At 37.1% G+C, this 24,205-nt stretch overlaps 1 long non-coding RNA gene across 1 annotated transcript; it reads left to right on the forward strand.

Annotated features, from left to right (window-relative positions):
• Nucleotides 1-15,353: 15,353 nt before the first annotated feature.
• On the forward strand, nucleotides 15,354-22,759 carry LOC128043119 (uncharacterized). The gene is made up of 2 exons (XR_008198882.1): nucleotides 15,354-15,689; nucleotides 22,520-22,759. It is a non-coding gene; the product is annotated as an uncharacterized LOC128043119 (long non-coding RNA).
• The last annotated feature ends 1,446 nt before the right edge of the window (nucleotides 22,760-24,205 follow it).

A 24,205-nucleotide genomic window follows, 5' to 3' on the forward strand; every position in this document is an offset into this window, starting at 1 on the left:
TACTTTTGAATAATGAACACCTAAGCTCAATAGCAAGGCTTTCAACCATTTGAGCTCATAAGTGACGGAAGCCATAGACCTATACTCAGCCTCAGTAGAAGAATGGGAAACAATATGTTGTTTCTTAGCTTTCCAAGAAATAGGAGATTGTCCAAGAAAGATAAGCCAGCCAGTAAGTGAATCCGGAGTTAACGAACAAGCAACCCAATCCAAATCACACACCACCATTTCAAGGACAAATCGCTACCAGATCTCAAAAGAATCCCTTAGTGTAACACCCTTTGCCAGAATCGAATCACTAGGTCCAGATATCGAATGTTACGACACATAAACACTTTGAAAAAAATTTACAACTGGAGAAAAACCATTTTAAAACTTACTTCTTTTTTATTTTTGTACTCTTATTAAAAATAAAAAAGGATATCTAATAATTACATCAAATTTTCAAAAAACAACATAGGACGTTACTTAAAACTTTGGTAAAGACTGACTTTTCATGGTGTAGCGTACTAAGCGCCATGTTCTTACGGTGCCCTCTATATGCATAATGTCGTAACTTGAACTGCTACCTTGGCGTAATCCTGACTTGGTCCCTTCTGGCATACCAACTTTTTAAGCGGAACCTACATCACAAACAGTCGCTTGTAAGTTTAAATGAAACTAGTAAATTTTTAACTCAGGTTACCTTTCTAATATCAGGCGCAAACATATACACCAACTTCCACACTTTACCACCAGACACACAATTCATTCATTAGGCAGATTTCTGATTTCTCACTCAATGTGGATCTCATTTCCTTTTCGAAAAATGGTTGCATTCTTCAGAAGGGTATCCATGTAGAACCTATCTCCTGCGAATTCTCACTTAGATAGATGTTAAATTCTTTCCCCAGGATGGGGTACTCACAAGTATTATTATTGGCGAATACCTATACTAACTGATATTTTATTGAAGAACTTCGTACGGATTCTCACAGTAAATTTGACAGTAATCAGGTTACCAATAAGATCATATCTTAAATCGACCCAGATCACAACTTATTATGATGGATGAAACATTCTAAGCTATCTCGTGAAATACCAGACAACTGTGTTACACATTATGAGAACACCCAACTTGGCAGATAGCTTAGAGTCCAAATAATCTCTATACCTAACACGAAAACTACTCAGATTTGGCGGATACCAAACAATTTAGATAACTTCCTTACATATCGTAAACAAACTCAGATCTAACAAACACATAGACCACCCATATCTATGATTACTCTAAGTTCTCTGTACTGACGAGTTATTATGGTAGATTCTCTTTTTAGAAACACTATTGCAAACTCTTTTCAGGAAATGCCCCCAAGGCATATTCAATTTCACAACAAGGTTGACCAAACATAGCTATCTTCAAACTTACTAGATCTTTATCATAGAGTCAACTAGTAGAGAAGTCTCAAAGTTTACCTAGATCTCGCCACAAGGGCAGTTAACCAGATTTTTACCACGAAGGCATCAAAAATTTCACCACAAATGTATCACAGAATATTCCATAAAGGCATCATAGAATACGCCACAAAGGCTTTGTAGAACATTACATTTTTACTATCCCGGCGAACTGTCTCAGAAGGTATCATGGGTTTTTTCCACATGGTCTTATACATATTTTCATGTTGTGATCTGCCAGTTCGGCTTACATCTTACTGGAGGCTACACAATGATTATTCTCATTTCCATATGATGTCATGAGTATTTACTACATGGTCTTACACATATCTGCATATCGTGATCTACCAGTCCGGTTAGTAATGTACCTACCCAATTAGAGGCATCACAACTGGTTGTTTTACTCATTTAACACAGAACACACTTACCTAGATTCATTCATACACTTTTAACAAATTCATAGTTTTCCATACCTGATTTCACATGCGTACATACCACATATAATCTTATTCATGCAACAACTCATATATCTCATTTGTAAACATGCAAAACCTTTGCGATACTTCACACACATATGCATTCATTAGTTTTCTGAGAAGATACCAACATACGAATAACCATTGTAAATTTAACATCTATGAGTTAGGTTAAAGACTCACTTGAAACTCACCTTAATTATAACTCAGAGTTCTAAACTCTGATTGTCCTTTTCGAACCAGCAACAACAATAAGAGGTTGAAACATTCACCAATTAACCTAAAAATCGTAGCTTTCAATTTAACGAAGAAGAAAATAATATTTAGGTTTAAGAAGAAGAATCGGAGTATGGAACAGAAAGAAGAAAAAAATCTGAATGTTCCCTTCTTACCATATATATATACACTCAATTCCTCTTAGTGGATTTTGACGAGTGTCAAATATATACATAAACTGTCCTTTAAATGCCCTACAAGAAATGAGAGAAATATAAAAGAGAATTTGATGCAGGTGTTGTTTGACTAGTCAATTCATTCAGTTGACTCTCAACCAATCACGTTATAGAACCCACATTGCATAGCATTTGAGTAAATCAGGTGTACCATATACTGCCATACCTTTGGCAGTAACTCTCATAAGGTGTGTTCTTAAAAACAGTCTAATTTCTCAAATTTTCTCATACGCTCGATATGCGCATAATTCTCAATAAAAAATCTAAGGTGTACTCTTCAGTTGGCGTATTCTTTCTTCAATTAAGAAACATCTTGAGGTGAAAACCTTAGATTCTACATGGGCGGATACATATGCGCCAAGATTTAACTTGTCAATATTCTGAATAATGGTGAACTATACTACAACAGTGCGCCAAAACATGTAAATTCACATTTATTCTCCCTTTTCTTAAATTCGCCGATGTTGGGGTGTGACACTTGGCTAGGAGAGCTTTTCAAGTACCGAACAACACGAAGAGCCGTGTCCCAATGTTACTACCTTGGCTAATGCATAAACAGGGATTAGACATGAACCGAGTATGCCAAATTAGGTTTGGTTACTACCAAATAAATCAAACGACCCATTAATCGTATGTACAACTTAGGATCAAACAAAACTATCCCTATAACTTGCGTTAATTTATCATTTTGCTCTACTGGCGATCTTGCGAGCTTTGCTCCCAAAAGGCCTACTTCCGAAATAATATCAAGAGCATATTTCCTTTGACAAAGAAATAACCCCAAAGATATATGAGCTACCTCTATCCCCTAAAATATTTCAAAACACCCAAGATCATTCATATGGAAGCAAGAATTGAGATACCCCTTAAAGGTTTTCAAAGCAGTAGAATCGTTCCAAAAAATAAGTAAATCGTCAACATAAATTATCACATTAATGTGTACAAATCCTTTAGTGTATGTAAAGAGAGAATAATCAAAATATGATTAAAGAAATCCATACTCTTTCAGTGCAGTAACAAGCTTCGCAAACCAACACCGAGGAGCTTGTTTCAACCTATACAAAGACTTGTGCAAATGACAAACCATTCCAAGCTTATTAGGAGCAAAACTTGGAGGAAGCTTCATGTAAACCTCTTCATCAAGATCACCATGCAGGAAGGCATTATGGACATCCATCTGATATAACTCTAAATTTTTTGAAGTTGTAATAGCTAAGAAAGCTCGAACAGTCACCATTTTCACCACAGGTGCGAAAGTTTCATTATAGTCAATACCTTCTACCCGGTGATAACCAAAAACAATAATAAGAGCCTTAAGTATCTCAATACTACCATTGGAGTTATATTTAATCTTGTACACCCATTTACTACCCAGTGCTTTGTTTCCAAGAGGAAATGTTTCCATAGAGCAAGTGTCATTATCCTCCAAAGAACAAATCTCCTTTTGCATAGCATCATGCCTTCCTACATCCTTCACAACCTTTTTAAGAGATTGTGGTTCCCTGCAGTAATAGCTATAAGAAAATTTCAATATTTCATAGTAAATTTGTCACAATTAACATAATACGCTATAAGAAATGGAGTACCTAAGGAAGGCTCTGAAGCATATGAGGTGGAAGATAGACTTTTCTTTATGACGGTATGAGTGGCAAAATCCCGAAACCTTACAGATAGAAATATCTCCCTATGCCTTCATCCCAATTCAAGTGCATCATTACCCCAAGTCCTCTGTACCACCGTGTCATTAGAGGAAGAAGAAGATACGACAGGTGTTAGAAAACTCGTAGGTGGCGAGCTTATAGCCTACGAAGTAGGAAACGGAGGAACTGTCGTTGCAAAACCTCTAATTCACTAAAACATGTCTAAAAAATTACTTTTGCACTCCTATATGGCAGAGCAACATTTTTAGGCTCAATGGCTGCAACATTCCTATCCAAATATGAAAAAAATCCTCAAAAAAATTCACATCGCTAAACACAAAGAACTTCTTTTTTCCAAAAGGGTAGTCAATAAAAATACATTTTCGAATTTGACTAGCAAACTTATCACCCTTAAAATGTTGAGTATGAGCAAAACATAAGGAACCAAACACACGAAAATCATTAAATAAAGGAGGATTGCCAAACAACATTTCATAGGGTGTTTTATTGTGAAGAAGAGGTGAAAGAGTTCGATTAATGTTATGAGAAGCAACCAACACACACTCCCCTCACAAAGATATAGGTAGATTTATTTGGAAACACAAAGCACGAGCTACATTAAAAATATGCTGATGTTTCCTCTCCACTCTCTCATTTTGTTGAGAAGTACCAACACAAGATGTGACACCTTATACTCGATCTAGCTGTTGGATATGAATATAAAATGTCACATTCCATTACCGAAGCAACTTACTTTTACATCTTACTTTGTCAAAATGGAAACGTAGTGGTAAAATTATTTTATAAAAATTTTGACAGCATTTCTGCATATTTGATGTAAAACCCCTTTCAAAATTTAGATTTCACAATATATCCACATTCAAATAATCTCCCAAATCAATTCCCATCACTTTGATTTCTTAAAACATATTAATAAACTAGATTTCTACGCTTTACTATTTCATAAAACATTAGTTATAAAGTACTAGCAAAAAAAACATAACAAAAATATTCAAATTTAGTTTACGATATAATATTATATATATACAAGCCTAGGTACATGCCATTTATACCAGGTACAAAGTAAAATTTTCACCAACATTATTTGAGCTGATCTTCATTTTTTGGATGCTGTTGGAATGACCTATCGAATATTTGCCTGCGCACGAAAAAAGAGATAACCATAGGCTGAGCAGTTTTTATGCTCAGTGGTGTAAATATCATAAAAATCATTACATGTAACACCCTAAACCTAGCCTGGACGTTATGGCTGAATCTGGCGATGTCACATAATAGTGTATTAGAAAACCGTAGCTTTGTTTAAACAATTTTTCGTTTAGAATTCCTCAATATCTATTATTAATTCTAAAATCAAGATTTTTATTCAGTCGTTAGTTTTTAAAACATTATGAGTTGCAAAAGTTTTTTAAAACAGTTTGTGACCTTTGTGAGTATTTTGCTAGAACACATGCATTTCTTTGAAAAATCCATATTTGTCCTACCTCTAGCAGATGTAAAACATAAAACAATATAAGTCCAAATTTTAAGGAAAAATCCATAGAGGCCTTTATTACAGTAATATACCCCAAATAAAACTTTAAAAACTTAATTAAGTACGAGATAGTGTAAAAGGGGTTGTGTGGCCACCGCAGAGTCCTCCGTCGCTCCGATCTGCCTAAGTCTGGGGGTCTCCTGTACAGATTAAACAGAAAGGTGAGTTTATGAAAACTCAGTGTATAAACCCCCTATAAACAAGTAGACAAAAAGCAATCATAGTTTGGGCCTAAGCCAATTTCAGTTTCAGTTAGGGCCATGGCCCATTACAACACAGTAGCAGTCATGCGTTTGGGCCTTCGCCCATTACAGTATCCATATTCAGAACAGTAACAGATATCCAATATCAAATCCTACCCAGCCAGCCTCTACACTCTAACTCCGTCTAACCTTACACTCCATGTGGAGATATAATCAACCCACCCATCCCTACACTCCAAAAAGTACCGAATGCGACACTAGACAATAGTTTGTAGTTGAACTGCCAGTAAGTAAATTAGGCTCGAGGCCTTTCAGTGCACTTCCTCCAAACATTATAAACCCCCACCCCAATGCAATGTAATATATGACATGCCAAAACATAATATCATGCCTAAAACCATGGCATACAGTATCAATCAGTGGAACATCATCATGCTTATTAACATGCATAATCGTATCAGTCATATAGTCATTTCAGTCAATTAGGGGTCTAGGTAAGCTTACTGACCCTTCAGTAGGTCCACAGTTGACTCAGACGACCTGTGCAACCTTAGCCATCAAACAGTGAAAATGGGACCACAAACCCATGACACTTGCCCGTGTGGGCCTACACGCCCGTGTAGCTCACATAGCCCAAAAATGGCCTTGGCCGTGTGGATCACACAGCTCGACCCAATAATCTCACACACTCGTGTGTGTTCACACGCTCGTGTGGCCCAAACAGCCCAATTTGGTTCGGCTGTGTATCGCACACGACCAGCCTTGTCGTTCACACGATCGTGTTCAGTCACACAGCCTACCACACGAGCGAACATACAATCGTGTGGCGTCGACAGTCCCACTTTTTGGCTTTTCGCTGATTACCGAATTTCAGTGTTGTGTTTACATATCTGGCCTGTTTTTTATCGCCTAACCCCACACAACACTCCAAGTACCTAATATTTGATCAAAATACCATTCAATTATTCACTACAAAGGTAATTAAATCTTAAACCAAAACAAGTTATCCAACTTCCAGTGGGACAATCCACACCGTCAATCTAATAACAAAAAAATTCCACACCCCTAATGCGTCAACGACAGTCTCCAGTTCCTTGGTCGACTCCTGATCAAAACAATACAAAACTCTTTAAAAAGCTAACTTCAAGTAACCGAACAATGAAGAAAGAAATACTTATCAAGAGAGTGTTAAAGAACGTGTGGTAACAGCATTTTCGGTAGCAAGGATGAACCAAACAAGAATTAATGAGAGAAAACAACAACAGTTCGGAAGAAATGTGGTAAATCGACATTAGAAAAAAAGCATAGAGAGCCCAAAATTTAGCAAGGAAAAGAGCAATGGAGGAAAAGAGAAAGTAGATGGCAGTAACAGTTTGGGGGAGAGCACTTTCGCTGAAGGGAAGAATAAAGTCGAAAGAGAAAAGAAAAAGAAGAAAAAACATAGTAGTAACCTTCAACAATATTTGGCCCTCAAGAGTGGAAAACAGTCGACAGAAATAAAATGAAAAGAAAAAAAAACCAATCCCCAGACGAAGTTTGAGAAACAAAAGAAATTTAATTCGGCACTAACTCTCTCATCATATCCCTAAAATCTCTCCTTAATATCCTCACTACTAACCCACCATAATCCTCTCAACAACCGAAACCAACCCTCAGTCAACCTCTTCAGTATTTCGGCTGGACCAAAATACCTAGACGACACAAGCAATGAAGTAAGTCCTTTGTTTGTGCAGATGCTCGAACTCTAGACCTCCAGCTTATTTACACTTCACTTAACCACCAGACTAGCAGGCCCTTTCTAACATAATTTACCATCATTTATTTATAAGCCTGCTGATTAGAGATAGGGGTTTATTCATTTAAGAACAAAAATTTGATCAAGCTAAGGCTTGAACTTGGGACCTCTCAGACACTCCAGAACACATAACCACTAAAGCTGACAGATATTTGTGTCACAAACATATAAAAATAAATATATAAGGGATTTTTGGGGCGTTACAACTCTACCCCCTAAAAGAAAATTTCGGCCTCGAAATTTTACCTGATTAGAACAGATGGGGATACTGCTGACGCATTGCATCCTCAGGCTCCCACTTGGCCTCCTCGGTGCTACAATTACGCCAGAGAACTTTAACCAGTGGAATAGACTTCCTCTTCAAAACTTTTACATCACGATCCAATATCTGAACCGGCTCCTCCTCGAAAGTCAGATCTGGTCTAACCTCAATCTCCTCTACTAGAACAATATGCATGGGATCAGAGCAGTACCGGCTCAATATAGAGACATGGAACACGTCGTGAATCTGATCCAATTCTGGAGGTAACTCCAATTGGTAAGCAACTGGTCCCACTCGCTTGAGCACACGGTAAGGTCTAATAAATTTAGGGTTCAGCTTGCCCTTGCGACCAAATCTCAGTACCTTCTTCCACAGCGAGACCTTGAGAAAAACGAAGTCCCCCACTGAATACTCAATCTCTTGACATTTCAGATCCGCATAGGACTTTTACCTATCTGATGCGTCTTCAATCGGTCTCTAATCAACCTAACTTTATCCTCGATATCGAAAACTAGTTTAGGGCCCATAATACACTGCTCGTCCAACTCAGTCCAACATGAAGGTGTGCGATATCTACGACCATATAATGCCTTGTAAGGTGTCGTCTGAATGCTAGACTGATAGCTGTTGTTATAAGCAAACTCTGCTAGTGGCAGGTAATACTTCCAACTGCCTCAGAAGTCAATAAAACAACTCATTAACATATTTTCCAGTATCTGGATCACCCTCTCAGATTGACCATCTGTTTAAGGATGGAACGCAGTGCTAAAGTTCAACCTTGTACCTGGAGCTTCATGTAGCTTCTTCTAGAACCGAGAGGTGAAGCGAGAATCCCTATCAGATATGATCAAAAATGGTACCTCATATAGTCTCACTATCTTAGACACATACAGTTTAGCTAGCTTTTGTAGAGAGTAGTCGGTACGAACCGGTATGAAGTGGGTAGACTTGGTCAATCGATCCACGATGAGCCATACAGAATCCTTCTTAGTAAGTATGAAGGGTAACCCACTAATGAAGTCCATAGTCACTCTCTCTCACTTCCAAAGCGGAATCTTGACCGGCTGTAACAAACCCGAAGGCAACTTATGCTCAGCCTTAACCTACTAGCAAGTCAGACACTTAGCCATAAATTTCGTAACCTCTCGCTTAAGACCTGGCCACTAATATAACTCACGAAGGTCACGGTACATCTTATTTTCGCTAGGATGCATAGCATAAGGGCTACTATGCGCCTCTTGTAGTATAGACTGCCTCAATTCAATATCTTTCAGTACACAGATTCTCTCACGAAAACAGAGCACCCTTTCGCTATTCAGTCCAAAATCCTCGGTATTCCCACTCTCAACCTGTTAGAAACAAAAACCCAACAACTCATCCTCTATCTGTTTACCCTTAATCTGCTCTATCCATGTCGGTTTAACTTAAAGTTCGACCAATACACTACCATCATCAAATAAACTGAGGCGAGCAAACATCGCCCTCAGGTAAGTTATAGCTTTATGGCTCAGTGCGTCGACCATCACATTAGCCTTACTAGGGTGGTATTCAATAGTACAGTCATAGTCCTTAAGCAGCTCAATCCACCTATGATGCCTAAGATTCAGCTCCTTTTAAGTGAGGAGGTACTTGAGGCTTTTATGATCAGTGTAGATGATACACTTCTCACCATACAAATAATGCCTTCAAATTTTTAGTGTGAACACCATTGTGATAATTTGCCTCATGAGTCTTAAACTGACGAGCAGCGTACGCTACCACATTACCCTCCTGCATCAATACACATCCCAAACCGACATGTGATGCATCGCTGTACACAGTAAACTCTTTTCTAAACTCTGATTGTATTAGAACAAGGGACTCTGTTGTACAGTCTTGAGCTTCTCAAAGTTCTCTTGCTGCACGTCAGTCCAGTTAAACGACGCACCCTTACGTAGCAGCTTTGTCAAGGGTGCGACAATCAGAGAAAACCCCTCCACAAATCATCAATAATACCCTGCCAGTCTCAAAAAACTGCATATATCAAATACAGTCTTAGGTTGCTTCCAATCCAAGACAGCCTCAATCTTTAAAGGATCGACTCTAATCCTCTCAGCAGAAACCACATGTCCCAAAAACATTACTTCACGTAACCATAATTCACATTTTCTAAACTTGGCGTACAATTGATTTTCTTGTAAAATCTATAGAACCACTCTGAGGTATTCATCGTGCTCACCCTCAGTTCTCGAATACACCAGTATGTCGTCAATAAATACCACAATGAATCGATCTAGATAGGGTTGGAACACTCGGTTTATCAGATCCTTAAAAGCTACTGGTGCATTCGTTAGTCTAAAATGCATCACTAGGAACTCGTAATGACCGTACCGAGTCTTAAATGCTGTCTTGTGCACATCAGTCTCCTTAACCCTCAACTGATGATATCCCGATTGGAGGTCAATCTTGGAGAAAATTGAAACACCTTGGAACTGAAAAAATAGATCGTCTATCCTCGGTAGGGGGTACTTATTCTTTATGGTCAACTTGTTCAATTGCCAGAAATCAATACACATATGCATAGATCCATCCTTCTTTTTCACAAACAGAACTGGTGCTCCCCACGGAGACACACTAAGGCGGATGAACCCACGATCCAATAGCTCTTGAATTTGGGCCTTAAGCTCCATAAGCTCTTTTGGTGCCAATTTATAAGGGGCGATGGACACGAGAGCTGTACTAGGAAGGAGCTCAATCCCAAACTCTATTTCACGAATCTAAGGTAACCTAGGCAACTCTTTTGAGAAAATGCCTGAAATGTCTTTAACCGTCCTGATATCCTTAACCGAAGAATCCCTAGAATCTGAAACACTGATGTAGGCCAGATATGCCTCACATCCCTTACGAAGCAACTTCTCGGCCTTTAATGCAGAAATCACATTTGGTAAGTAGTTCCGACATTCCCCAATTACGATCACTTCGTTGTCCTACTTAGTTCTCAGTACAACCCTTTTTATGGCACAGTCCAAACTCATTCAGTGTTTGACCAACCAATCCACCCCCAATATTAAATCGAACTCCCCAAATGGAAGCCCCATCAGATCAGCCCGAAAGGTTACCCCTTGTACCTCTAAAGAGACGTCTCTAAACAGCTTATTTACCCTCACCGGTTATCCCAGCGGACTAAGTATAATGACATCACTTATAGGGCTCTCAACTACTATACCCAGGTTTTCAGATACAATCCAAGCTATATAGGAGTGAGTGGATCCTATATCTATCAGTGCAATATAAGGTTCATTATAAATAAAGAACGTACCCGTGATAACGCTCGGAGCATTTTTATCCCCTCAGCGACGTGCAGCATAAAGTATAGCTGGCTACCTCGCCTCAGTATGACCAGCATCTCTGCCCGGTGCTCTCTGACCATGGCCCAACCTATTACCACCTTTGGCCTGGACATGGCCTCTTGGTGGCTACTGAACTACTCTTGGTGGTGGTGCAGCACTAGTATCCAAAGCTTGCATCTGACTGAACCTCTGCGGACACTCTTTAATACGGTGCTCTAATGAACTGCACCTCAAACAAGCCCCGGTTCTTTTCCAACACTCGCCTTGATGGCATCTACCACAGTCAGTACACGACGGCTGTCTAATAGCAGCAATAGAAGCCCCAACTCTGATCAGCCCATCAACTCTGACTTTTTTCTTAGGCTTCTAAGCGGAACTTGAGGGCTCCGAATCCCTCTTATTCCTACTTCTCTCTCTGTCACAGTTCTGGCACTCAGTGCACTTCACTTCCCCGGTGATCTTCACCTTATCAACTAGTGTAGCAAAATCTAGCTCCCTTTGTGGAGCTATTAGAACCCTCAGATTATCCCTGAGGCCATCCTCGAAGTGAATACATTGCTCATACTCAGTCTCCACCATACCACGTGCATAGCGGCCCAGTCGTAAAAAATTGACCTTATACTCGGCCACTGATCTATCCCCCTGAGTCAGATTCAAGAACTCTCTCTTACGATCATCCACATAGCTGGCCCCCACATATTTCCCCTAGAAATTAGTCTTAAAGAACTCTCCGGTCAATTGATCGGGTTGAGTGCCCTCCTTAACAATGAGCCACCACTGATAAGCCTCATCACGTAGCAGCGGTACAACACCCGTCAACTTCTGCTCAGGGGTGCAGTCCAGGTCGTCCATAATCCTCTCTGTGGCTTCAATCTAGTATTTTGCCACGTTAGTGGCAAATCCAACAATACCACTGAAAAGCTCAGCTCCGTTAGATCGGAGTCGTTCCGTAACCGACCCACGGCCTCCAGCTCCAATACTGGGCCCAACGAACCTCTTTAGAATCCTTAACATGGCTTCGGACAGTGCGTCGTCCCCAGCCACATGATCATGAGACCCAATTTCAGCCGGTGTCTCACTTGTATCCAAATTAGGCAAGTTGCCAGAAGATGAGGACCTAGCTCTAGCACCTCTACGACTTTTTCCATGGCCTCTTGTACCCCGTCTGCGAGTACCTCTTGTGCTCATTGTCTATTTGTGTTAATCTATATTTACAATTTTATGCATCAGTTTACAGTTCCAGTGTTTATTAACAGATATTTTATGAAAACAGTATCAGAAGTGTAACGTTTGTTTTCGTACAACGCAGTGTCTATTAGTGTCTATCGGTTTTACTACAGTATCAGTATACACTAACTTGAGTGTTTTCAGTACAGTCTATCTATAGTAGTCTCAGTATATACTACCTATAATAGTTTTAGGATATACTATCAAAAAAAGTTTCAGGAACTTACTGGATCGGCGCCGGAGACTCGGTGTACCACACTTTCAGTAAAAAAAATTTAGAAATCAGTTCTCAAAAATTACGTCTTAAAAACCCACATCCACAGCTGAGTTTTGCAACCTAACTATGATACCACTAAATGTAACACCCTAAACCCAGCTTGGATGTTATGGCCGAATCTGGCGATGTCACATGATAGTGTATTAGAAAACCGTAGCTTTGTTTAAAACATTTTCCGTTTAGAATTCCTCAAGATCTGGTATTAATTCTAAAATCGAGATTCTTATTTAGTCGTTAGTTTTCAAAACATTATGCATTGCAAAATCTTTTTAAAATAGTTTGTGACCTTGTGGGTATTTTGCTAAAAAAACATGCATTTTATTTAAAAACTCGTATTTGTCCTACCTCTAGAAGATGTAAAACATAAAGCAATATAAGTCTAAATTTTAAGCAAAAATCCATAGAGGTATTTATTACACTAATATACCCCAAATAAAACTCTAAAAACTTAATTAAGTACGAGACAATGGAAAAGGGGTCGTGTGGCCACTGCAGAGTCCTCCGTCGTTCCGATCCGCCTAAGTCTGGGGGTCTCTTGTACAGATAAAACAGAAAGGTGAGTTTACGAAAACTCAATTTATAAACCCCCTATAAACAAGCAGAAAAAAACCAATCATAGTCTGGGCCTAAGCCAATTTCAGTTTCAGTTAGGGCCTTAGCTCATTACAACACAGTAGTAGTCATACGTTTGGGCCTGGGCCTATTACAGTATCCATATTAAGATTAGTAATAGATATACAATATCAAATCCTACCCAACCAACCTCTACATTCCAAAATCTGTCCAACCCTGCACTCCATGTGGGGGTATAATTAACCCACCCATCCCTACATTGCAAAAAGTACCGAATGCGGCACTAGACAATGGTTTGCAGCTGAACTGCTAGTAAATTAGGCTCGAGGCCTTTCAGTGCACTTCCTTCGAACATTATAAACCCCCACCCCAATGCAATGCAATATACATATATGACATGCTAAAACATAATATCATGCATAAAATCATGGCATATAGTATCAATTAGTGGAACATCATCATGCTTATTAACATGCATAATCGTATCAGTCATACAATCATTTCAGTGAAAATGGGCCCACAAGCCCATGACATTTGCCCATATGGGCCTACACGCTCGTGTAGCCCACAAGCCCAAAAATGGCCTTGGCCGTGTAGATCACACAGCTTGGCCCAATAATCCCACACACTCGTGTGATTCACCCGTGTGGGCCCAATTCAGTTCGGCCCGTGTATTGCATATGACCAACCTCGTAAATCACACGCCAAGGTTTAGTCACACGGCCTACCACACGAACGACCATATGCTCATGTGGCGTCAACAATCCCACTTTTTGGCTTTTCGCCGATTACCGATTTTTAGTGTTGTGTTTACCCACCTAGCCTTTTTTTTTTGTCGCCTAACCCCATGCAACACTCTAAGTACCTAATATTTGATCAAAATACCATTCAATTATTTACTACACAATCAATTAAATCTTAAACCAAAACAAGTTATCCAACTTCCAGTTGGAGAACCCATATGATCAATCTAATAACAGAAAAATTCCACTCCCCTAATGCGTCAACGACAGTCCCCAGTTCCTTGGTCGGCTCCTGATTAAAACAATACACAACTCTTTAAAAAACTAACTTCAAGTAACCGAGCGGTGAAGAAACAAATACTTACCAAAAGAATGTTAAAGAACGTGTAGCAGATGATAACAAACGAAACCAAAAAAAAGGCAACCACACTTTCGGTAGCAAGGATGAACCAAACGAGAATCAATGAGAGAAAAGAACAATATTTTGACAGGAATGTGGTTAATCGACGTTAGAAGAAAAGCATAGAGAGCCCAAAATTCGACAAGGAAAAGAGCAAGGGAGGAAAAGAGAAAGTAGACGGCAGCAACAGGTTGGGGGGAGCACTTTCGCCGAAGAGAAGAACAAAGTCGAAAGAGAAAAGAAAGAGAAGAGAAAAAAAAAGTAGGAACCCTCAGCAATATTTGGCCCTCAAGAGTGGAAAACAGTCGACAGAAACAAAATGAAAAGAAAAAAAAAACAATCCCCAGCCGAAGTTTGAGAAACAAAAGAAATTCAATTCGGCACTAACTCTCTCATCATATCCCTAAAATGTCTCCTTAATATCCTTACTACTAACCCACCATAATCCTCTCAACAACCAAAACCAACCCTCAGTCAACCTCTTCAGTATTTCGGCTGGACCAAAATAACTACACGACACAAGCAATAAAATAAGTCATTTGTTTGGATAGATACTCAAACACCAGACCTCTAGCTTATTCACACTCCAGTTAATCACCAAACTTGTAGGCCCTTTCTGACATAATTTACCAACATTTATTTATAAGCCTACTGATTAGAGATAGGGTTTTATTTATTTAAAAACAAAAATTTACCTAAGCTAAGGCTTGAACTTGAGACCTCTTAGACACTCCCAGAACACATAACCATTAAAGCTGACAAATATTTGTATCATAAACATACAAAAATAAATATATAAGGGATTTTTGGGGCATTACATTACATAATTAATTGATTGAAATAAATTAAAACATGATTATAAATATTATTAAAAACATCACAAGAAAATAAAATTCTGATATTGATAAAATTTAATATTATGATTTTGACAAATCGAATAAAAAATAAGCTTTTTTTTAAATAATAGGACTGAACTTTATTGAAAAAAATTGGACCCAAACACTTAGCCTAATAGTAAAGTTTAACAGATAACAGAAGCCCAACAGCGAGACCAACTAGGTAGAAGAAAACACAAAATTAATTGAAACAAGAAAACTAAAAGTCCCTCTGTCCAGTCAAAATTAATGAAACTGCCATCCACCACTCCACAAATCTCACATTATTGCTGTCAGTTGCAATTCTTCGGAGAAGCTACTTTTCATCAGAATCGTCTATCTTCTTCTCTAATAGCATGAAAGACCTTAGAGATTCTCAGCTAGGTTCACGATCCCCCTGCCTTCCCAGTCCCAACGAAGTGACGGTGTAAGAAGGCACACTTTGTTCCAGGTAAAACTACTCTTCTCTCTTTAAACTCTCTATGGCAATAATGTGAGCTGTTTGATTTACCCATCTAGGAATATGCTTAAACCAGATCTTATTAAATTGACCATTAATCTGGTGTATTTCTCTAATATAAGCTCCTATTTTTGACTTGTCTTCAACATCGGCCTGGCATTTCTTTATAATTATTAATGCATCTTCCTCAATTTCTACTTCTCCCACACCCATGGTTATCCCTAACCTAACTGCATTATGTACCTCATGGGTATTAGAGTCAATTATTGAGTCAAGTAATAATTTGTATGCGCTCCTAACTAAAAACTTGCCTGAAGATTAACCTTTCCACACTAACAGATCATCGTATTCCACCGTGGCCAGAGTGATCGGCAAAATTCTATCTGCATCTTCAACGAAAAAGGTATCTCGGATCACATCTTCTTTCCAAGATCTATACAAGCTGTCAATTAATTCTACGACTCTAGTTTTTCCATTACCACGAACAAAACCACTGATTTTGTAATTAATAGATCCAAGGATCCAAGCATCCTGCACAACATTGATTTTGTCACCCTTGCCCACTCTCCAACAAAGGTCTATCTCCAGAAGGCCCTTAATGGCTCAAATACTTTACCAAATATACCACAGTAATTCCCCAACCTAACATTCAAAAAATACTCTTCAAATAGTATTTTTCTTTTAAAACCCGTGCTAATAAAGAATTTGGATAATGTATAAGACGCTAACCTTGCTTTGCTAAAAATGCTAAGTTGAATTTAGATAGGCTGCGAAAACCTAAACCTCCCACCTTTTTCAACTCGCACAACCTATTCCATTCACACCAACAGATACCTCTTTAGCCATACCCTTTTTTCCACCAAAACCTAAACATAGTACCCTCTATTTTAGCACAAAGAAATTTAGGTAACAAAAAATACATCATAAAGTACGTAGGAATAGCTCAGAGGCCTGTTTTAATGAAAACTTCCTTACCCCCTTGAGATAAAAATCTCGTTCTCCAACTATCAGTTCTCTATTTGAACCGGTCTTTTAAAATTTGAAATGCCAATCTCTTACTTCTCCCATCCTCATACTGGAGTCCCTCTATTTCATTAGTCCATATTCTCTATGAGGCATACTTATGGAAGAAAGTTGTGTTTTTATCTCCCAACTGTAGCCAATTTACACGCACTCGCTGCTCCCAAAACATCTTGTCATTATCTATCTCTGAATTCAACTTAATTTTCGTGTCAAGCAACCCGTTCTGAACCCACTCAAGCTTCACAAACAAATCACTTTTATCACCACCCCATAACTTCCAAACCTCTTCCTAAAAAAACTCTTCCATTACCCACCATGCCTTAAAACGAAACCGCATAATTCTTTGATGAATGTCTTGCTCCGTTTGGATAAGGAGAGGGCAATGATTTAAATACGAGTAGGGTATATGTCGTACCATGAAGTTATGGAACAAATTCAACAATCTTTCGTTAGCCACTCCTCTGTTCAACCTCTCTTTGATATTTGTCTCTGAAAGATTCCACCTTTCCCATGTATACCATGATCCAAAATAGTCCACATCCACTAAGTAATAGCCCTCTAAAACTCCTCTAAACATTTCCATCCTCCTCTCATCCCTAGGAGCACCCCACTTTCTCAAAGGAGTACAAGATTTCGTTAAAATCCCCACATGCCACTCGCAGGGAATCCTGTAAGGTCCTCAATAACTTTAAAATCCTCCATAAATCCTCTCTTTTTCTATCATAAGGAGCCTTATAAAACCATGTGAAATGCCATTGTAAATTACTCTTAGACTCTTAAACATCCATATCAATATAATACGCTGAGTAACTTATAAGGGAGATAGTGCTATTACCTTTCCAAGCTATGGTTAAAACACCTCGCAAACCATTCGTAGAAACATCGAACCCATTAAAGTAACCAAATCGCCTTTGAACATTCTCCATTCTTTTATCATTCAATTTAGTCTAAATAAATAAGACTATCTAGAGATTATACATCTTTAGCAAATGCTGAACCCTTCTAACTACCTGTAGCCTCCCCAAACCACGGACATTCCAACTTAAGATTTTCATTGTGACCGGCCAACTTACCTCTTGGCAACCACCGATAGAAAATGGGCTCTCCCCATTGGTTTTTCCTCCCTCACCACTATCACATCTTCTATTCCACTAAAACTTTGAGTTTTCCTTCACCATTGTTAATCGGCATCTCATCCGCATCGAACTCCATGTTAGCCTTACCTCATTCCTGTTCCTGGCCTAGATTTTTGTTACCCATTCCAAGTTAAGTCCTAATATAGGATCCAACCGCACTCCCAAACCTCTACAAATCCCTTCTTGAGATCTATTCCCCATATTCGATTGTTGAATATTACCCCCAAATCTGCCCCCATCACTATCTTCTATCAACCACACACTCTGCATAGCAACAACTCTCCTAAACTATGCATGAAGGGATATATCCCATCCTAACTCGATAGACTCTTTTCCTTTTGGCATCTTGATTTGATAGAAGGAGTTATTGTGCCCAAGGTGACCACAGTAAAAGCAAAACATAGTTAATCTCTAATATTTGAAACTGACATAAGAACAGTTTCTCGATGCAAAAATAATCTTTTTCTTCCACTTCAAAGGCCTCCTAACATCCAACTGAACCTTGACCTGAAGAAAGTTTTGTACACCCTTACTTAGATTCTTCGAATCATATTCTAATAACTTGCCTAAAAATTATCCCAATCGTCGCACAACAACCTCTGAGAAAAAACTCATTTGTAACTCACGAACTTGGACCCAAAAATTAACAAAAATTAATGGAACCTTCATCGGATCTTTCCCTTCCCCCAATCGATGGAACACTAAGAGGTGGTTATTAAAAGTCCACAATGCATCATTTAAAACTCGATCCAAATCCAACATATGAAATAATTTACAAATAAATCTTTTATCATGCAAATTTGATATCTGAACTCCTCTAACAGGATGCTAGACATTCGTTATTGTGCTTTTCATAGCAGGATAATGTACTATACTCACCGTCAGAAAACAACCAACCAAACTAAAATTATTTTCCACCACATGAGAACTGGGATCTCTTTAAATCAGCAGACCCTCATCTTCAACATCTTCCAAAGAAAGATATGCTAACTCATTTTCCATTTTTGTAAGCCAAAAAACTCAGATCCACTCCACCAAATAAATAAAAAACTGTTTCCAAAAGAATAAAAAAGAAAATTCATAACGAAAAAATCCAAAGAAAATAGACATAGGCATGCTTGCATAGCAGACACAGACATGTTAGAATAGCATACTTCTCATCAACTCCATATAAGAATAAGCTTTTTTAATCAAATTCAAAATCGCGTAATGAATTTAATTTGCACGATATGAAAATTTGAATAAATACAACTTTTGTTTTTACTTTTCTTTCAATTTAGACCCCACACTAAGGTTTAGACTCATAATCAAATACACAAATCCGCCACCTCGAGTTGTTCAACAATGATGGTTATCAAAGTATCCACAACCCTCTGGGAATTGGGGCTCATAATAATAAAACCTGATCAAGTTGAACTTTTCTCCCTCGACCCTCTGGTAATTGAGGAATTCTAAATAATCTAATGTAAAGACTCTATGACGTACCAACTATATCTTATCTAGTCGAACTTAGTGAAATGGGGGTAAAAACCAAATTTTATGATCCATTTTCATATAATTCTCATTTCAATTTTGTTTTATGTTCAAATCACATATCGCCTAATATAAAATTAGGCTTCCAATTCAAAACATATTAAACATTTTCTTGCTCAACCATCTAAATTCATAATACTCAAATTCAAATCATAACCATGAATTTGCTAATTTAATCATTTGAAAAATATAGTGTTCATCTTGAAACCTAATTTTATAAATATTAACTAAATCATTCAAACTCATCCAAAACTCATAAAAATAGAATAAAATTAATATAACTAGCCATAGTAAACTAAATATTCTAAAGCTTTATGTCATGAAAATAATATATTAGCATAAATCGAAGTTTCAATTGCTTTACTCCTTTTTGCCTTTCTCCTTCAAGATACTTGCTTCATTTTTAGTTACAATAGGAGCAATTCAATACAAAAAATGTCATTTATCCATTCTAATACTAAAACTAATAAAAACAAACTTAAATATGAATGGTTAATCAAGTTGACAACTTAAGTTTCCTAGTTTGAAATTCGCATATCTTTCGATTTGATTATCCGTTTTCATTTTCTTCTTCACCACATACTCACTGTTTCACAAGCTATCATTTAGCACCAATATTACACAAAGTAGCCAAGGTGATTTCCTCTTCACCATGACCAAATGTACCACGTAAACTTTCTATCCATTTTTGTTTCTTCTTCACACTTCTAACAAGCTAGAATTCATCTTCTAATCATTTCCTATAAAAAAAATGTACCTATTTCACTTACGTTTTCTAAGCTTCCATTAATATCCTTTAATGGAAACTTTCAATATACTTGATAAAATAAAAAAACTATTGGTACATATATGTAAAATAAGCTTCAAAGATTCAAAATCTATGAAAAGTTTTAAGAAAAACCATATCTTATGCTTGAATTTGAAGGAAAATGATGAAATAATTTTTTCTTCTTCTTTCCCCAACTTTCGTGAATAAGAAAGAAACATAAAGAAATATGTTCTTCTTCTTTTATTTATATCATAATAATACTTAATAAGATACTAATATTTTAAATAAAATATTAAATAATAATTATTTAATAAAATTATCATTTAAAAGCCATAATGAAACCATTGATTTTTTAAGTAATGGTAAAATTGCCATTAAGTCATTTCTATCAAAATAAAAATAGGACAATTGCACTTTAGTCTATATACTTTTCCAATTTATTCAATTTATTCCCGAGCTCGATACAGATTTTTAACTTAACTACATGCTCCTACTAATAATTTTCTCTGTTTTCATATCGATAGTTTTCTTTAAAACGATCACAATTTCTTATACTACTATTTATTTATAGATCACTTATTCAAGGACTTCTACCATAAATATTCTTTTTTTAAAGTGGGGATGTTATAGAAGATGTTTGAAAACTAATGTCATTTGTAAGAAAATTGTAACAGCTCGAGTTTTAGTGGTGACAGAACAATGGTTTTGGGACCATAAATTTCCATCGTGTCAACTCGTAAATATTATTTTAAGAATATTTATAGATTCATTAGATTCATATTAAAATTTGGTTAAGAAATTTTAACGTTTAGATAGTTAATTATAGAAAAAGGACTAAATTGAAAAGGGTGTAAAATGTGGTAATTATAACATTTTGGTGATTTAAGGGCTTAATTATTAATTATAAAGGAAAAATGTAGTACATAGCCCTTATTATTGACATTGGACGGCATTATGTATTAAAATTATAAAATATTACATGTTTTAATTGCAAAATGGTAAATTTTATGAAATAAAAATAAAATTAAATTAAGAAAAATACATTTCTTATTCATCTATTAAATTCATCTTGCCAAAACACCATAAGAACTTAACTTCGAGGTTCGACCATTGTTAAATCTTGCATGTAAGTCCATTTTGATTCTATTTTTTGTAATTTTTATGTTTTTGAGATTATTACAATTAGGTCCAGCTAGCCCGTACCTTCGATTTTGAATCTGTTAAAAATGTTAGAAGTTTCCATTAATTAATCCTGAATTTTGTTTAGGATAACCATGTATTTGAAGCTTTGGTTGTGTTGTTTGATTATTTTGTGAAGTGATTTTTGTTAAATTTTGATTTTAGAATTAAATTGTGAAAGTGTCAAAATTTTAGCGTTTGATAGTGAATTTGATGTTTAGTAGGGACTGTATAAAGGCCTAGTATATTCGACTATAATTTTGACTTGAGAAAAATAGTTAATTGGATGATTTTCGGGTTAATGGATTAATTTACAAAAATTATAAAAGTTTGGGGTAATTGTGTAAATTTAGAAAATAAAAGGGTATTAAATGTAAAATGAATTGGAATGTGAAATGTAAGCTGATAATTGAGAAATTTTATATTTTAGATCAAGACCCAGTTGATACTCGTGGGAAAGGAAAAATTATGGAATAGTCCTTGAACCTCTATAACTATGACAATTCAGTCCAAGTAAGTTTGTTTGGTTTAAAATTTAACATCTATATGAGTTTTTAAATAATATAAAATGGTACAATAGATATATTTATATTATTGATGATGAAAGGTTATTTGAGAAATATTATTGAATTTGATGTTTGGATCGAATTGAACGTAGGGTAGAGTACAATCGAGAAATGGTATGTTATAGGGGATTGGAGTGAAGATTTTTGTGGAGACTGTTTCCCGAGTGGGTTGAGGTTTAACATTTTTTTGAGAACTCTCATGTTATACTCTCTGTTTTGGTGTGTTTCGGTTGGACTAGCTCTTATGAGCATTGGTGTGTTTCGAAAGGATTAGCTCTTATAAGCATTGGTGTGTTTCGGATGGATTAGCTCTTATGAGCATCTGGTGTGGTTTGGTTGGATTGTCGATGTACTCTTATCCGTAAGTCGTTCATCGAATTGAAAATCTCGGTAAGGTAACTTGTTGAGTGATTTTGATGGATTTTCAATATATTTGTGTATTAAATTGAACATTTATGATTTATCGATTGAGATTGTGGATTATAGGGATCATTCAAGGTTGTATTCATATTACTATTTCAATTGTTGTACTTACTTCGGTAATATTTATCATTTTAATACATCAAACTTACTAAGCTTCATTGAGTTTACTTGTGTTAATTATTGTTCTTGTAGATGCTCGGAAGGTTGGACAATCGGGTCGGCACTCAAGTTACACTATCCATAAATTTTGGTAGTTTTTGGAACGTTTATTTTGGATTATATGGCATGTAATAGGCTTTTGTGTCATTATTATTTGTTTTGGATATGTAAAACGTTAGGTATGATCTTAAATGCTAAATGTTAACTTATATGATACATGTGTATGAGGTAAATTATTTTGGATGCAAATATGAATGTTATATGTTAAAGTAATGTTGTGTTGGAGGTGTTTATTATAGGTACATTGGTTAGGTGTTAGATTTGGTGAATTAATAAGTTATGATTAATGTTTCATGTTGATGTATATTTGTATATACTTGTGGTATCAATAAGGATACATTAGTTAGAGAATTAGGAGGTTGATTTGGCATGTTTTTGGGCTTGTTTAATGTCAATTTTAATAGGTATTTTGGTTGGTAAATGTATTACGTAGAGTTCAAGTAAGTCTGAAATGGTAAACTTGTTGTTTAAGGTTCATTTTGGGTCCACACAGCTTGAGACACGGGCGTGTGGCTCAACCGTGTGAGACACACGGCCTGGCGACATGACCATGTGTTATCTGATGAGTTTTTGGGGTGCAAGTTAGTGAGGTATACGACCTAGCACACGGGCGTGTGGGAAATTTTGATTGTTACACGGCCTGACACACGGGCGTGTGACATAGCCGTGTGACCCTACTTAGAGAGTCACACGGATGAGGACACGAGCTGGGACACGACTGTGTGTCCCTAGTTCGATTGTTAGACGGCCTGAGACACTGGTGTTTGTCACAGTCGTGTGAGGCACAAGACCTGGCCACATGGTCGAGAGACCCCTGTAACAAAATTCATGTAATTTTTTCCTAAACTTTTCAAATGATTTCAATTTAGTCCCGAATTGTTTTTAAGGTGTTTCTTGGGCCTCGAGGGCTCAATATAGGTGTAACACCCCTAACCTATATCCATCGCTGGAACAGGGTTACAGAGCATTACCGAACAAACAAAATAGTAAACTATTAAATTCATATATCAATGCAATACATATTCTCATTTCATTCAAATACATTCATAACGTCCTTTAATTGAGCCATCGAGGCCCTAAAAATATAATAGAAACAGTTCGGGACTAAATCGAAAACATTTAGAAAGTATAGGAAAAACTTAGAAAATTTACACTACAGAGATCACACGACCGTGTGACCTCGCCGTGTGGCTCACACGGTTGAGACACATGTCTGTGTCTCAAGCAGTGTAACATTCGAAATAGGGACACACGGTCATGTCTCAGCCCGTGTCCGTGCCCGTGTAACACACTAACATGGTTCACACGACCAAGCAACACACCCGTGGAACTCTCGAAATGGCCTCACACGAATGTGTGTCGGGCTGTGAGCTAGGCCGTACAACTTTTGAAAAGAAACCATTAATGTAACACCCCTAACCCATATCCGTCGCCGAACTAGGGTTACGAGGCATTTCTGGACAAATCAGACTATTTCGCAATCACTTCACAATCATAAGTCATACATCATCATCTCATAGTCAAATATCATCATAAAGTCCCTTTCTTAAGTCAACGAGACCTTAAATATGCATTAGGAAGAAGTCGGGACTAAACCGAACACATATAAAATTTTCCTGAAATCTAACATTTTTCGAAGTTGCATAGGTCACATGCCCG

Source organism: Gossypium raimondii, chromosome 8, assembly GCF_025698545.1.
Source record: "Gossypium raimondii isolate GPD5lz chromosome 8, ASM2569854v1, whole genome shotgun sequence".
NCBI classification, from domain to species: Eukaryota; Viridiplantae; Streptophyta; class Magnoliopsida; order Malvales; family Malvaceae; genus Gossypium; species Gossypium raimondii.